The sequence below is a fragment of the Mesoplodon densirostris genome, chromosome 13, assembly GCF_025265405.1.
Source record: "Mesoplodon densirostris isolate mMesDen1 chromosome 13, mMesDen1 primary haplotype, whole genome shotgun sequence".
Classification (NCBI taxonomy): Eukaryota; Metazoa; Chordata; class Mammalia; order Artiodactyla; family Ziphiidae; genus Mesoplodon; species Mesoplodon densirostris.
Window position 1 is genome coordinate 51,070,074 of NC_082673.1, and position 15,805 is coordinate 51,085,878.

At 33.4% G+C, this 15,805-nt stretch overlaps 1 protein-coding gene across 5 annotated transcripts in view; it reads right to left on the reverse strand.

The window, feature by feature from the left end:
- TRIQK (triple QxxK/R motif containing) overlaps positions 1–15,805 on the reverse strand; it is a 100,365-nt gene that overhangs the window by 67,513 nt on the left and 17,047 nt on the right. The gene's annotated exons all lie outside the window — the stretch shown is intronic.

Below are 15,805 nucleotides of genomic sequence, written 5' to 3' on the forward strand. Positions count from 1 at the left end.
GAAAGAAAACTCTAAGTTAGGGAGACTCTGTGACCTGAATGTCCACAGATAACAGCAAAGAAGAGAGGTAAAGGGCACTACAGTCTAATGGAATGAACCACAAAGGAGCTGTTTTTTTGTTTGTTTCATTTGTCATTCTATATGCATGGAAAAAGAAATGATCTGGAAGTGGTAATAAGGAAATGAAAAGATAACAACCAAAATCTTAATCCATGCATATGTGGAGGGTTAAAGAAAGAACAGTTTCTCCTGAAGAAAGCTTCAGGGAAATGGTGTCTCTGAGAAGAATACGGTTTCAATTAATGTCAAGAGGCAAAAGTAATAATCAATTGCTTGAAAATGGATGGGGTTCAAGAGGGACATAAAGAAAAATATAGGAACATAAGGGAACAGCAAAAGAGTGGTCCATGAAAAACAAAACCAAAAAAACCCACAAAATAATGGGGAGCATAAGTGTTAAGGGGAGGAAAAATGGCCAAATAGGTCATCTTAAAAAGTGAATGAATATAACATGAATGTGTAATATCTTGAACCAGCTTAACTCATAACTGCATGGAGTACTCAGGCCTCCCTCTCAGGAGGCAGCTGTGGCCTGGGTAAAATGGGGAAATCCCAGTCCCTGTGGAAAGGGTCAGCTGCCCAGAACTGAACATCTCAGTTCCAGAGGAAAAGGCTCGGGTTTCCTGTTTTCAACAGGAAACCATAAAAGGGTATTGTGCAGTGAGGTAACCAAATCAGACACTTTCTAATGATATTAGAAAGACTGGAAGGTTTGAACATAATTAATAAGTTAAAAAATATTAGTTATGTTCAAAGGTAATCCACTAAGGGATGAATGCAGCAAGTAGAAAGGAAGTGACGTTTTTGTGTTTAACTTTTAGAATTTGGGAACATGCTGGATGGGGGTATGAGGCAAAGGAAGAGCTGAAGATGACTATGCTTTTAAACTGAGTCATAACTAAAATACAAAGTCCCAGGTCTTACTCTTCAGAGACACCCGGTCAGCAATGCCAGGGTGGGTCCAAGGAAGCTGCATTTTAAACAAGCACCAGCTCCCTGGCGCAGTTTTCAAACTCAGGTGGTTCATGGCCTATACTTGCAAAATACTAGGTTAGCGAGATGGTAATGTCATTAACAGAAATAGGTAATATAGCGGGAGAAGAAGGTATGGGCTAGGCTATGAGGATAGAGTAGTACTATAAATCCACACCATAAAATGTTTAAAATTGCTGTAAGAAAACAATGCACTTGTTTTTCCTGAAACCTAATAGAATTAGTTAATCCAAACATAATTGTATCACAAACTCCCAGGTCTTCATAAAAAAATATCTACAAATATTTTACTTACTTTTATTTTAATGCCTTTTTAATTCACAGACGGTTGTGGCATCTGGACACATGGCACACTTGAAAACAACACATTAAATTTATACTGCCCAGAATAGACAAAAAGCTGCCTACATGTACCATCAGCAACGCTCATCATTTGGGGGTGGGGGAGTTACATTAGCTGGGTCCCATGGAATTATTTTTTTTTAATTCTGACCTTCGCATAAATATCAAAGGAATAGGCACTTCAAATCTGACAGGGAGAGGATTTCTCTCTCGACCATGTTTTTAAGCAGAAAAATGATCATTATGATTTGCAGGGTTTAAATTCAGCAAAACTGGAAATCCACTTCAGTTAATTTCTCGTATTACATTTGTAAAAGAAGATAGGTTAATTAAGCTAGGATTGGCCTATGATATAACTTTTAATAGTTAATTAAAAAGCCATAAACTACACTCTTTCAAATAAGTCTTTTTTCTTTTATTGTAAACTGTACTTTCAAAAAGTTTTTATAGGTTACAATAATATGGTACCAAATAAATAAAACTCTAGATCCTGTTTTTACTATTACAAAATGCTGATAAAAGAAGAAACACATATCCAACCATGTAAAAAGAGCAAAGACACCTACAGTTGTAGTATAAAATCAGTAAGTCAGGCAACGTGTACACTGCATGCTAAAAGCTACTAACAGTCAAGGAGAATGAGAGGAACCAAGGCTATGTTTGGCTTCAGGGACTCAAGCAGAGAAAAGGCAGTTCCATATCTTTGACCTTTGATCAACACACCTTCAGACCGTTTTTCCTGAAGAGACAAAGAGTAATTAAAAATAGGGTTCTAGCTCTAAAGGTCACAAACTTTGATTTTTCAATACTTATAATCCCTTTAAACGAGGGATTATTTTAAGGGAATTTTATGAAACCCAAGATTGTTTCAATTATCATATCAATAACAAAAACTTTATTCTAACCAGATGCTACCAAAACCTGGTAGCTAAAAGATGAGGGAAAACAATAAGCTCTAAATGCAAACATCTCAGATGGCATCTATTCTTATCTCTGAAATTTCTAAGTAAACAGATGTATATCTATTTTATCATAATTCCTCAATATGAACTCCCTTGCCTTGGTTCTGAAGTAATATTAGAAAATTCTTATTCAGAGCTTTCAATAAGTTAACTGAGACAAAGGTTTACTAGCAAAAAGTATGTTTTTTATGTTTAGCCCAAAATAATATATATCTGTGTAGTGAAGTGTTCTGATTCACTCTTAATCTATGAAAATCACTATTTATAACCAAGTTTGGCTTATTTCAAAGTTAAAATTTTTATTTTTCTTAATTTACATGTATTTTACATTGAAGTAAATGTGAACCAAGTTCCCAAAATGTGGTAGTTTTAGGACAAGTTTTCTGCAAAGCTTTACTGAATCTCCATATGTGTCTTGTCAATCTCTGAGAGGACTTGAAACTATTTCCAATGTTACTTGTCCAACTTTTCAAATTTTGCACATTATCATCCCATAAAACCTCTGTTTCATGTAAAGTTTGTTGAATTAAAAGGATTATTGGAAAGCTGATTTAGAAGGATTATAAGGGAAGGGAATAAGCATCTGGTTAATGAATAAAAGATATCAAGAACTGGTTAAGAGACATGTTTATCAATCAGCTCCCCAGCTTCAGATGTGAAAGGAATATTCGAGGAAAAGAAAATCCTTAACAAGCTAGATCAGATATATAATAAGCTATTTTGAAAAATACAAATACGTGCTATAAGGACATTATGAGAGTGAAAAATCATAAGCCAATCACAATTATGAAGAGAGATATAAAAATCCTAAATATAATATTATAAACTAAATCCAGTATATATAATCATAATAACAAAATTCACCATGAAGAAGCTAGGCCAGTAACAAAAATGGAAGGATAGTTTAATATTAGATAACACATTAATAATATTCTGCATGTAACTGTTTAAAGAAGAGAAAAAAATGAAAGTCCTCAATCAATAGATGCAAAAATAAAAGTTACATCTACTACCCATTGATTCTTAAAGAGAGAGAGAGAAAATAAAGAAGAGTTGGGTGGGAGCAGGGGCGAAAGGGAGGGAGGAAACAGGAATAGAAAAGAACTTTCTCACTCTGCTTATAAATAGGCAAACAGATAAAGATTATCCTAATAGTGAAAATCATAAACAAGACAAATATAGTCATTGTACTGAGAAATCCAGGTAATATAGTGAGACAAGGGGAGAAAGGATACAGGGTTTGGAAAGAAAAAAAAAACTTATTATTCACAAATAATATGACTGGGGAGAGAGAAAGGAAACTACAGGCAAATTATTAGAATGTGTACAACATTCTTTACAAGGGCTCAGCAAGGCTACTGTATATTAAATCTAGGTACAAAGATCATAATTACTATAACAGTAAAATCTATAAAATACCTATAAATACTATGAATACCTCTAAAATGCATGCAAGATCACTTATGGAACTTTTTAAAGAGAATAGATTACTGTAATAAAATAAGAGCAGTAACTAATGAGTATTTTGGGGAGTGATGCAGCAATATGTAGTAAAATTTAAGATATGCATTCACCAGAATCATCAATTCCTCTGCTAGTTATACGAATTAGAAAAACAATTCTATATTTACATACACAAAAACACTAGAAAGAATGTTCAGTGCAACATTTTTAATAACAGCAAAAAAAGAAAAAAGCCCTGCATGTACATCACAAATTATTCATCAATGAAATATAAGGCAGTAAAACATATGGACAAAATACATGTGTTAGTACATTTATATAACATTTTAAGACATTCATATCAATAGCTAATATTATTTAGGTAAAATATATACAATATTATATATATATGTATATTCATGCTTCCTAATAATAAACACCAAAACACCAAATTCTTTTTTTTTTTTTTTTGGCGGTACACGGGCCTCTCACTGTTGTGGCCTCTCCTGCTGCGGAGCACAGGCTCCAGACGCGCAGGCTCAGCGGCCATGGCTCACGGGCCCAGCCGCTCCGCGGCATGTGGGATCTTCCCGGACCGGGGCACGAACCCGTGTCCCCTGCATCGGCAGGTGGACTCTCAACCACTGCGCCAACAGGGAAGCCCCATCTATTTGTTCTTAACCTTTATACCTTGGACAGTCCAACAAGCCTTATCAGAGAACCTGGGTTCAATCCTACCCTGATCCTAATAATAATAACAAAAAATAAATAATAACAAAATCTTTGTATAAGAAGACCATGTAAATGTTAATCTGAATTCTGCTGTTACAGTAATGGTGTGAAAATTAGACAATTGGCTTTTGTAAAGAATATTGACCTGGTTGAATACTCATATTTGAAAGGTAACACATCCACAAGATCAATGCCTTTTGGTATAACTCTAGGACTCAATTAACAATGGATATGCAAAGGAATGATATCTATTGCTTCTCACATTAATTATGCTTGATTATTTCCACATTAATTATGCTTGATTATTTCCCCATCTATTAAAAAATAAACTATCTAAATTTTGAAAAGACTATCTGATGACCAAGGAGATGATGTTATCTAAAAATTAAACTTTATAAACATTTAGTGAGTTTTAACTGCGACATAGGTACTATCAAAGGCACATTTACATATTATAAGGAATCTTTAAAGGAATTGACCAGATGCAATCACTACATGTCATTCTATGTTAGACCCAATTTATGTACTTCCGCAGATTCACTGCCTCCTGGATCTTCAGTCACTTGCCCAATAGCACCAGCCATTAACCGAAATTAATCTTCTAATTCCACTGGTTGACTTGGCTTCCTCTGGGGGTGAAGGTGATGGTACAGCTTCCAACACTACCTCCACAGCTAAAGCAATACCTACACCTAGGCCCATAGGAAGCTTGGCTCCTCCTGCCACTTCCAAATCCCAAGCCCCATAGCACAACAATCTGAAAAGTACAGGGATAGTAACAAACCAGGAGGTGAGCTTTGACCAATGAAAAATAAGACAGGAAGTGCTGGCAGATAAATTACTTTCTTCTGCTCAACCCAACTAATTGGTTCTACACAGCTGACCTGGAGAAGTCCCACATGACTACACAAAAGTCTACATTTTCTCTTGCACCTATGGCCAGGTTAGTAACCACCTTGTATTTGTTTTTCCTCCTTATCTAAAGTTTTTCTTTATTCCATTTTTCACTCACTCTTCTCCCTCTAGTATTGCACTCAAGGTTAAGCTGTGCCTCAGAATCTGTTGTCTGGGGAACCTGTGATAATATATATAATTCATTACTCTATTTCTGCCCCATCAATTCCTAAATACATTACAGCTTTTTGCAGTTGACTGTGTTTTCTCAAAACAGTTTTGAATGTCCAAAAGAGACCCAGAATAACTCTCCCTAGGAATTCATTAGCTGCTTTTTTAAAGTAGAAATCTCAATGTGTGGTCCTATGTCTCACCTGTTCTAAACACAGATAAGAAAACTATGATAATGCAGCAGAGATGTAGGAAGTAAAATGTTAGATGTAAATACAAAAATTTTAAGTGAGCAGAGCATGAAAGACTTGGTATTAGCTACAAAAATAATGAGGTAATCCTAGAGCACACTGTCGATTAAAAGCTATCCATACACACATATTGATAAGTAATGACTAAGTCAAATGTGATTGGTAGAATTCTAAGATGACTTCCAATATGGTCTTCTTTGCAAATCTCTTCCCCTCCTGAAGTGTGGGTGGAATCTGTGAATATGATAAAATATAACTCCTGTGATTATGTTACATTAACAGCAAAGGGGTTTCACATATGAGCATTTTAAATCTTGGTCTAGAGGTCAAAGCCAGAGAATTCAGAGAAATTCAAAGTCAAAGGAATTCTGTGTATAAGAATTTCTCCATTGATGGAAGGGGCTATGTGGCAAAACATAAGGCTGACCTGAAATAGATCAGTTAGCTGAGAAGGAAATGAGGACTTCAGTCCTACAACCAGAAGAAACTAAATCCTGCCAAGAACATATAAGAGGTTAGAAGTGGATTCTTTCACAGAGCCTTGAACAGCCTGGTTGGCATTTGATTTCAGGTTTGTAAGACCCTGAGCAAAAAATCCATTCAGGCCATGCTGGACTTCTGACCCACAAAATTATGAGCTAATAAATGGTTGTTGTTGCAAGCTACTAAGTTTATGGTAATTTGTTATGCATCAATAGAAAACTAATACATACCTGGAAATTAATTATCTAATATCTAGTTTATTGAATCAGATAAACATAGCCATGTTGGTTATTATTAGTAATTATTATTTTATATATTGTTTGTTTGTTTTTTGTTTTTATGGCTGTGCCACACAGCTTACAGGATCTTAGTTCCCCAACTGGTGGTCGAACCTGGTCCCCACAGTAAAAATGCCAAGTCCTAACCATTGGACCACCAGGGAATTCCCAGTAATTATTTTTAAAGATAAAAGAATGTGTAACGCTTGTTAGATCCTTCCTAAACTACATTCTTATTAAGAAATTAAAGTGTCATTATATTTAGAATCAATTTTTATTCACTATAAAATGGCATTACTACTCTACAAGTTTTCTCTCTCTCCCACTGGTCAATTTTCAAGTGTTAATTAAATCCTTCTTCACATAAGCTAACATTTTACCTTGGAATCAGGTCCTCTAGAAGGATATTTCAAAAAAAGAGGGTGATTATTGTGAGCAGTTTGCTATTTTCCCCATGAACTAATAGAATAATGATCACTGATGTTCAAAATGAAAGGCTGCAAGCCTGGGAAACACATAAATCCTTTCTGAATTAAAATTTCAATTATTTTAATATAGTTTATAAATATATTTTATTTCACTTTTTTAATACACTATTACTTCTAAATGACTAAACACAATGTCTCCTTCAGCCATATCATATAATAAAAGAATGTATTTTATTTCTGCCCTAGCTCTGTGTATTTGAACTTATGTGAGATTTAGATGTATAAGGTACTGATTGAAAGAACACCCTTTTATCTTTATTATTTTTATTATTTTCAAAGAATTTGAGAAATATATACTTTGGATCTCCTGGCTAAAGAAGTAGAAAATGAATATAGACAACCCCAGGTCACAGGATCCTTAAATGCTCACTCATACAGTATCCATTGGGAACATGCAGCAATAATAATAAAACCAGGAATAGTAAGGTGAAAGACTTTTGTTTGCAGTTTCATACCTTTTGTAGAATCACTTGCTTTGTTACATGGTGAGAGTATAGAATAATAGAATGCTGGCAGCTTTCACTAAGTGTTTCAAGTCAATTTGTTTATTTTGAGAATTCCATTTAAATTTTTACTAAACCCACATTAGGTAAACACTCATGCAAGGAAAAAATGGCATTTGTACAATGAACTAACATACTAGAGTGAAAAGCTTTCCTTACAAAAAGATAGGAAGAGAGGTGACACACCAACAAAGAGTTCACATATTCTTCACTTAACATTTTTAACTGTGATTATCATTATAAAGAATAAACGGAGGTGTGGAATAAACTGAACTGATAAAATCTACTAAAGTTATTCATGTTCTATGTGATTAAAGAGAGAGATTATTTTATGAATCAAAGATTGAAGTTTAAAGGGTTTATTCAGAAAACAGCCAGAAACTCTCTGGAAATAAACTGTTTACTACTAATAATGGTTGGGGTTTTGTAAATTTAAGCAATATGCTGGTTTTCATGATATTAAATTAAATAGTTTAATTGTGAGTGCTGATAAACACTAAAAACTTTTAAATAAAAGTTTCAGCTTTAATTATTAAAAAGGAAAAATATATGCCTGACATAATCATAATTTGCATAATATTTCATATTCAAGAAGGTAATCTTTATGAAAATAGTGGGGTTTGCTTTAAATTGACAAGCAAGCTGTGTAAGTTATGTCCACTTAAATCAATAATCATATCTATTCACAATAAATCAATATATCTATTGATAAAATATCCTTCTTTATGGAAAATTTTGTACATGTGTGCACATAATAAGAACACATATGAACAAAGATTATGTGTGTTTATAAGCTTAGATATTCATTCTAGTGTCATCATATGCCCAAAAAGATAGTTCCATGTATTAAGTATAGAGTATAAAATATAATTAATTTTCTATTAAATTATAAAAGAAAGTTTCTAAAATATGTTCAGAGAAAAATAGCAGCATTTATAATTGAAAATAGAAACAAAGAATAGAAAATAAGAAAGAAAAACATATCTTACAAAAAATAATATAACTAAAAAAAGAACAGAAAAAGTTGATTTCCCAGTGAAAGATATACTCACTGTGGGCAGAAAAAAAATGACTAACATATCAAAATGGACAGTTAGAAAATAGTTTGTTTAATAATAAAGGCTAACTCAGTGAAAACCTACTACACTTCCTAGAATACTTTGATGATAGGAAAAAGATGAGTAAATTATTTCTCAAGTGTGATGTATCTAGGAAATAGATCAGTGAAACAAAAAGAGTAATATCATCACAGCATACAAACAGAAAATTCACATATAGAAGCAAAAAATCACAGTTTACACTGCATTCATGTTTAAAATCAAACATCACTTTTTCACATTGTGAAGATCCCCCCCCCGCCAAAATATGGAAAGAAAAACAAGCCTGGGCTTTAATATAATATGTTTTTCAACCTGGAACAGCTGCAAAAAACAAATCTTGCTGGAGATAAGCTTGGTTATAAATATCAACATTCCCTTTAAATAAGGGAGTCCAGTTTTCATACCATCTGCCTCTTTCTAAAAGGGAAAAACATATGAAAATCATAAACCAGGGCATTCTCTTTCAAATAAGACATTTAGAAATGAATGTATTGAAAAGGCTGTGAACTGTTCTGAGCCCCTGCCTTTAAACTTGCCTTGTTTAGCTCAGATCAGAAAATGGAATTTTATGAAAGTAAACAACTCTTAGTGTATGAATAAACTGATGAAGCAATTAATAAAGAAAAATATATTGTTTTCCAAATTTTTCACATTATTGGCCATAATCATAATCTCTGGTTGGTCCAAAATTCTCCCTAATGAATCATATTCCTTACTGCTTATTTTTTTAACTACATTTTTGTCACTTTTGTTACCTTTACTTTTTCCAAAGCTTTTTTACAGCCTGTTCCAAAGACTTTCATGTTATCTCATTCAGTACAAAAGTCTAGTTCCTAACAGAACTGGACTCTTAATACAGATTATATCCTCTGCAAAAATCTTTCCTATGCTTCTCTCAACACAGTGGTCTTTTCATACTTGAGTTTTGATTTTATCTTAAAACCTTTTTTCATCTTTTGCCCTTAATTATTTTTCATTCTTTGTTAATGACCTTGTGATAGAACATTTTAATTTTTCACTATACCACATCATTATTACTTTAATAATGAAGTTCATAACTATATCCATTTTTTAACTCCTTAAAGCATACACAACAAAGAATAGATGTAAGGTGGTCTACCAAGTAGTTACAGAGTGGTATACTAGAGACAGCTACATAAAAGAATATCCAGTACAGTAATACTGAGACCACTTGAGAGAAAATAGAAGAAACATAGAACAGAGTAAATGGCATCCTTTACTTTAACAATATATGTAAATGTTTAGTCAACTCCCTGAATTATAGAGGTAGAATTCTGAGAAGCTACTAAAACAAAAGCACCTAGGGAGCTTTGGCATTATTCATTCTCATTCTCATGTTTATTCTTTCCCTTCCTCTTTTTCTCATACACACATAAACATACCCTATATATTGCAAACAAAAAGACGACGACTGAACCTTTAATCATGAGCATCTGCAGTTATTTTGGTGCTAAAATGCACTTAAATGTGTCCTTCATAGGAAAAATATGTCCTAAGACTTTTCACTTTCATTCTGTTTAAGCCATGGAGCACTTAGTTCTGTAATTATATAAAATAAAGTTATTTTACAAATGACATTTAATTGTTTTCTTGGAATGCTGCATCTTCAGTGTGTAAGGAGGGAGGAAAGGGAGAGATTTCTTCAAAGTAATGGTCAATAATATTTAAAATAAATAACCATATTATAGCAATCAATATTTCACCTTTTTCATGATTTGATGTAGGCATATAAAATAGGAACAATTAGATGATCAGTGTTGCAACAGAAAAGTTATTTTTACCTTAGACCTATCAACTATTACTTTTAAAGTGTTAAAAAGCTCTTTTCATATTATATTTAGTCTATTGCTTATTTTCTCACTTCCCTCCACTAGAATGTAGTACCACAATTGTTTGTACACTAAATAATCTCAAACAATTAGAACACTGTGGACATAGTAGACACTCAGTATATTTTTGAGTAGATATTTTTCAGAAGACTGTTACGTTAACTTAAAACATCCACATTTTATGCTTAATTATTATAAACTTAATTTAAAAATGCTTTGAGTTTTAAAATATTACTATAAGTTCTCTATCTTTTATAAGATTATGAGCCTGATAAACTATGGGTTATCTCTTCCCTGCTTTAACTCGTTTCCTTTCTGGTTCTGTTACTTTTTAGTTGTTTACGAAGCTAAGCTCATTTATCATTTTTTTAAATCAGTACAGTAAGAATTCCTATCCCATGTGGCTGCTGTAAGCATTAAATTAAATAGCTAGTTCATTTAAAGTACTTGACATGGTGCTTCTCACATAGTAAGTGCTCAATAAATGTTGTTAGTATCATTACATCATTCTGGCTTAATCAGTTACTCACTGTTGAGGCACCATACAGTCCAAATAGGTTATTTTAGACAAAATAATAATAATAATAACCTGAACTTGATGACTTCACATTCATTTAAAAAGTCAATGAGATACAAAAATAAAAGAATGGTCTCATAATATGTATCTTATGTGTAACTAAATTACATATAAATTGTACCCTTTCTGCTATTATTTGGTCTCCTAACCATCTTCTATCATCAGCTAAGTGGTTTCAGCAAAAGTATCTCTGGATAACTTTTAAAATGCCAAATTACATATGTTGTCTTCTTGTTAGTGTGTTGAAAACTTTGAATAAATAGATTATCACTTATATGTTTACAGTATATGTACATAATCAGTATGCAAAAATACTTTCTAAAATGGAAGGCTTCTGAACAACAACAAACATCTTAAACATTAGTCCCCATTTTTTAAACTAACAAATGAATCTCTTATCTTTGTCAGAAATCTCCAATTATTCTCCAGTCTAAGAAAAGAATCTTCTCAGTTCAACACTTCCACGACTTCTTTGATATTCTCTTATCAGGAGTTCAGGAGTTGTAAACTTTTGATGTTATTTCTAAGTCGATATGTCACAATTTCTCTCATATATCCACCACGTGAATTGGGCAGGTCGGTATGGTTCTTTCTACTAGAGCAGTAGTCTGACATTAGATAAAACTGGTTCTGTCAATGACCAAACTTGAATTTGCAGTAATAAAGTTAGCAGCCCAAATATTTAAAATGACCATGGGTCTAACATACAATGGCAAACAAGAAATACAATTTCAGAATATCTTTAAATTATAGTACATTCCAATGTCTTCCAAAAAACTTTAAGAAAAATATAAGTATTCTAATCACTTCTTTACTTTCTTTTTGAAAATTAAACTTCACTATAACATTATAGTATTTTATTTAAGTCTATCATAAAAAATGATTTTATAAAAGCACTGGATAACTACCTCACTAATTTTAGAAAAGTTTCCTCTATTATAAAATGATTGGGTCTTCATTATCACATTAACCAAAATTTGGGAGCAGGGGATAGGTTATATATCATGGGCCCCTCTAATGGAAATAGCATACACAAATTCATTTAAAATGTTTATTTTCAAATTATTGCTGAACTCTAAACAATTTAAAGAAAAAAGCCACTGAACTTCTCAAAGCAATTTTTGCTGTAAAATGTGTAATCTGATATTTTACAAGTACAGAACACTACCCAGCAACTTCTCAGCCCCAAGGTGATCCCATCTCCCATTTGACTCAGTAGCCATTCCAGCTTGCAGGGCTCTCCTGAAACTCATCTTCCTTTCAGTCTGGGCACATGAGCTTGTTTACCAAATCACAAAGAAAACATAGATCTTCAGGTAACGCCAACTGACTTTGCAAGCTTACTCTCACTCTCTCACACACACCAACATACACATTTACACACACACTAAACAAAAATCCACATACACATGCTCAGGCACAAACACTGCCAGTGTAAGAAGTATCCTACTTCCTCTGTGTCCTGGAGTCCACCCCATAAACACTTTCCTGCCTTTTTACCTTTTGTTCCCCTCCTTTTCATCTCCTCTGTCATTGTCTTTATCCAGGGTCTCACCAGCATCACTGCATTAGTATTATAATTGGTCTTACTGTCTCCAGTTTTTCCTCCCCTCAAAGCCATCCCCCACACTGATTCCAGAATAATATCTCACATGAAAACTCTAATTCAAAAAGATACCTGCACCCCAATGTTCATAGCAGCACTATTTACAATAGACAAGACATGGAAGCAACCTAAATGTCCATCGACACATGAATAGATAAAGAAGATGTAGTATACATATACAATGGAATAATACTTAGACATAAAAAGAATGAAATAATGTCATCTGTAGCAACATGGATGGAACTAGAGATTACCATACTAAGTGAAGCAAGTCAGACAGTGAAAGACAAATATCATATGATATCACTTACATGTGGAATCTAATAAAAATGATACAAATATGGGATTAACATATATTATACTACTACATATATATACTACTATATATAAAATAAACAACAAGGACCTACTGTATAGCACAGGGAACTATATTAATATCTTGTTATAATCTTTAATGGAAAAAATCTGAAAAAGTATATATATATATATATATATATATATATATATATATATATATATACACACACACACACATATATATATGTATATATACATATATATATAATCACTTTGCTGTACACCTGAAACTAATACATTGTAAATCAACTATACTTCTATTTAAAAAATAGGAATAATCTCTCACAAATTAAATTTAATCAAGAAATTCTTCTGAGGTATATTATATCATTCAATGCTCCCTAAGTCCTTTAGGATAGAGTTCTAATTCCATAGTGTGTTATAATCTAAACCCTGTTTTCCTACTAATCTCTTTATCTGTCTTTATCCCATGCATGCACTATGCCCCAACTACTTTTAACTACATGTAGTTTTCTGAAATGATCATAATATGTAACAGCTTGCTGGCTTTGCCCATGCCCTTCTTTTCTCTGAAAATGCTTTCAAATACTTCTTTACTTGGGTATCTTATACTCCTTTAAAACAGTAGAAAGGCATAGTAGTCATTAATTCTGTTCACATATCTTCCAATTTTCCTTTCCCTTTGTGTAGAGGCCAGTATTGTACTTCACAGTCCCCCATTTGAAATAAAGCAATTTGCTTTGACCAGTGAAACTCTATATGCCAGTGCATAACTAGCCACTCTTTCTTCTCACTTCTGCAGTGATCATGGAAGTACATTCAGATGAAGTCTTCAATGTCTTTGGTCACTGTGAGTCCCTACCAATCTAATTTGGATATGTAGTCTGTGTGAGAAATAAATATTTATTGTGTTAAGATTGGGAGAGGGGCTTCCCTGGTGGCGCAGTGGTTGAGAGTCCGCCTGCCGATGCAGGGGACACGGGTTCGTGCCCCGGTCCGGGAAGATCCCACATGCCGCGGAGCAGCTAGGCCCATGAGCCATGGCCGCTGAGCCTGCACGTCCGGAGCCTGTGCTCCACAACGGAAGAGGCCACAACAGTGAGAGGCCCACGTACAGCAAAAGAAAAAAGAAAAAAAAAAGATTGGGAGAATGGGATTGACGTGTACACTGCTATAGTAAAAATAGATAACCAACAAGGACCTACTGTATAGTGGAAGGGAACTCTGCTCAGTATTCTGTAATAACCTAAATGGGAAAAGAATTTGAAAAAGAATAGATACATGTACATGTATAACTGAAGCACTTTGCTGTATACCTGAAACTAACACAACATTATTAATCAACTATGCTCCAATAGAAAATAAAAATTAAAAAATGAAAGATACTGAGCTTTGGGCTTCTTTGTTCCTACAGCATAACCTAGGCTATTTGAGTGATTCAAAGGGTTACATTTTTCAGGATGACTTTCATGAGCCCAACACAGTCTGATTAAATGTTGCTTCCCCAATAATGATAATGTTCTGTTCATACTGCTGCAATTTCTACCTCCCTTCAAAGTGTACTTCTGAGGGCAGGAACTGTGTATTTCATTCCTTATCCTCACCAACTAACACTGTTCATGGTTAGTCCTTAAAAAATATTTGCTAAATTAAGCATTCATTCATTCACTCATCAAAGGCCAGGGATTACTCTGGTGACTAGAATAAAACCAGAGCAAACAAAACCCCTTGCCCTCATAGGAATAACTAATATTCTTGCAAATGATAATGACAGTAAGCAAGACAAATAAGTATAAAATACATAGTTTATTAGATAAGATAAATGCTAAGTAGAAAACACAGAGCAGGGATATTTTGGATGGTGACCACGTAAGACCTCATTTAGAAAATGACCTTTTAATAACAACCCAAAAGAAAGTAAATAAATGGGTCATGCAGATATCAGGAAGAAAGCAATTCAGTAGAGAAAATAATGGAAAAACCCTGAGATGGGAACACGCCTGTCATGTTCAAATAACAACAAGGGAGACAGTATGGCTGAGCAAGTGAGTAGTTAGGGATGAGATTAGAGAGGTAACAAGGAGCCAGGTCTTGCAGAGACATACAGGCCAGTTTCAAAGCTTTAGCTTTTGTCTTGAGTGACATAGGCAGCTATTAAAGAGTTCTAATTAGAATGAGGGGTGGAAGAAGAGAGTAGAAGATAGGGTCACAGATATAATGGGGGCCCATTTTCTTCCATTTTATAACATATTTCCTCTCTCCACAAAACATGTGAGATATAGATGTACCAATTAATCAAGAAAGATTTAAAATAATGTTGAATAATAGATATTTTATGATGATCTTAATTTGTTCATTACTTACTATGCAGGGACATTGATTTTAACCAATATATAATTATCAACATATAGTTATGTATCAAAGTATCATAGTGTATCAAACATCAAGAGAGATCAAATATTTAATGTGGCAACAAATTCTCATAGACAATTAATAATACTAAATGATTTAACAAATTAATCAGATAAAAATTTATAGTTTTATGGATCTTGCTTCATTTTCTTGGATTTACCCAAAATCATAAAATAAATCCAAGTAAAAACATTTCCTCATTGTAATCCTGCCTCCCATAAAAAAGAACTAATTCCAAACTCAAGTTCATTGCCAAAAACAAACAAACCAAAACAAGAAAAACAAAGTGAAAGAAAACAAACCACAAGTCAAAACACCTTTTGCCAAATGTTAAATCAAATA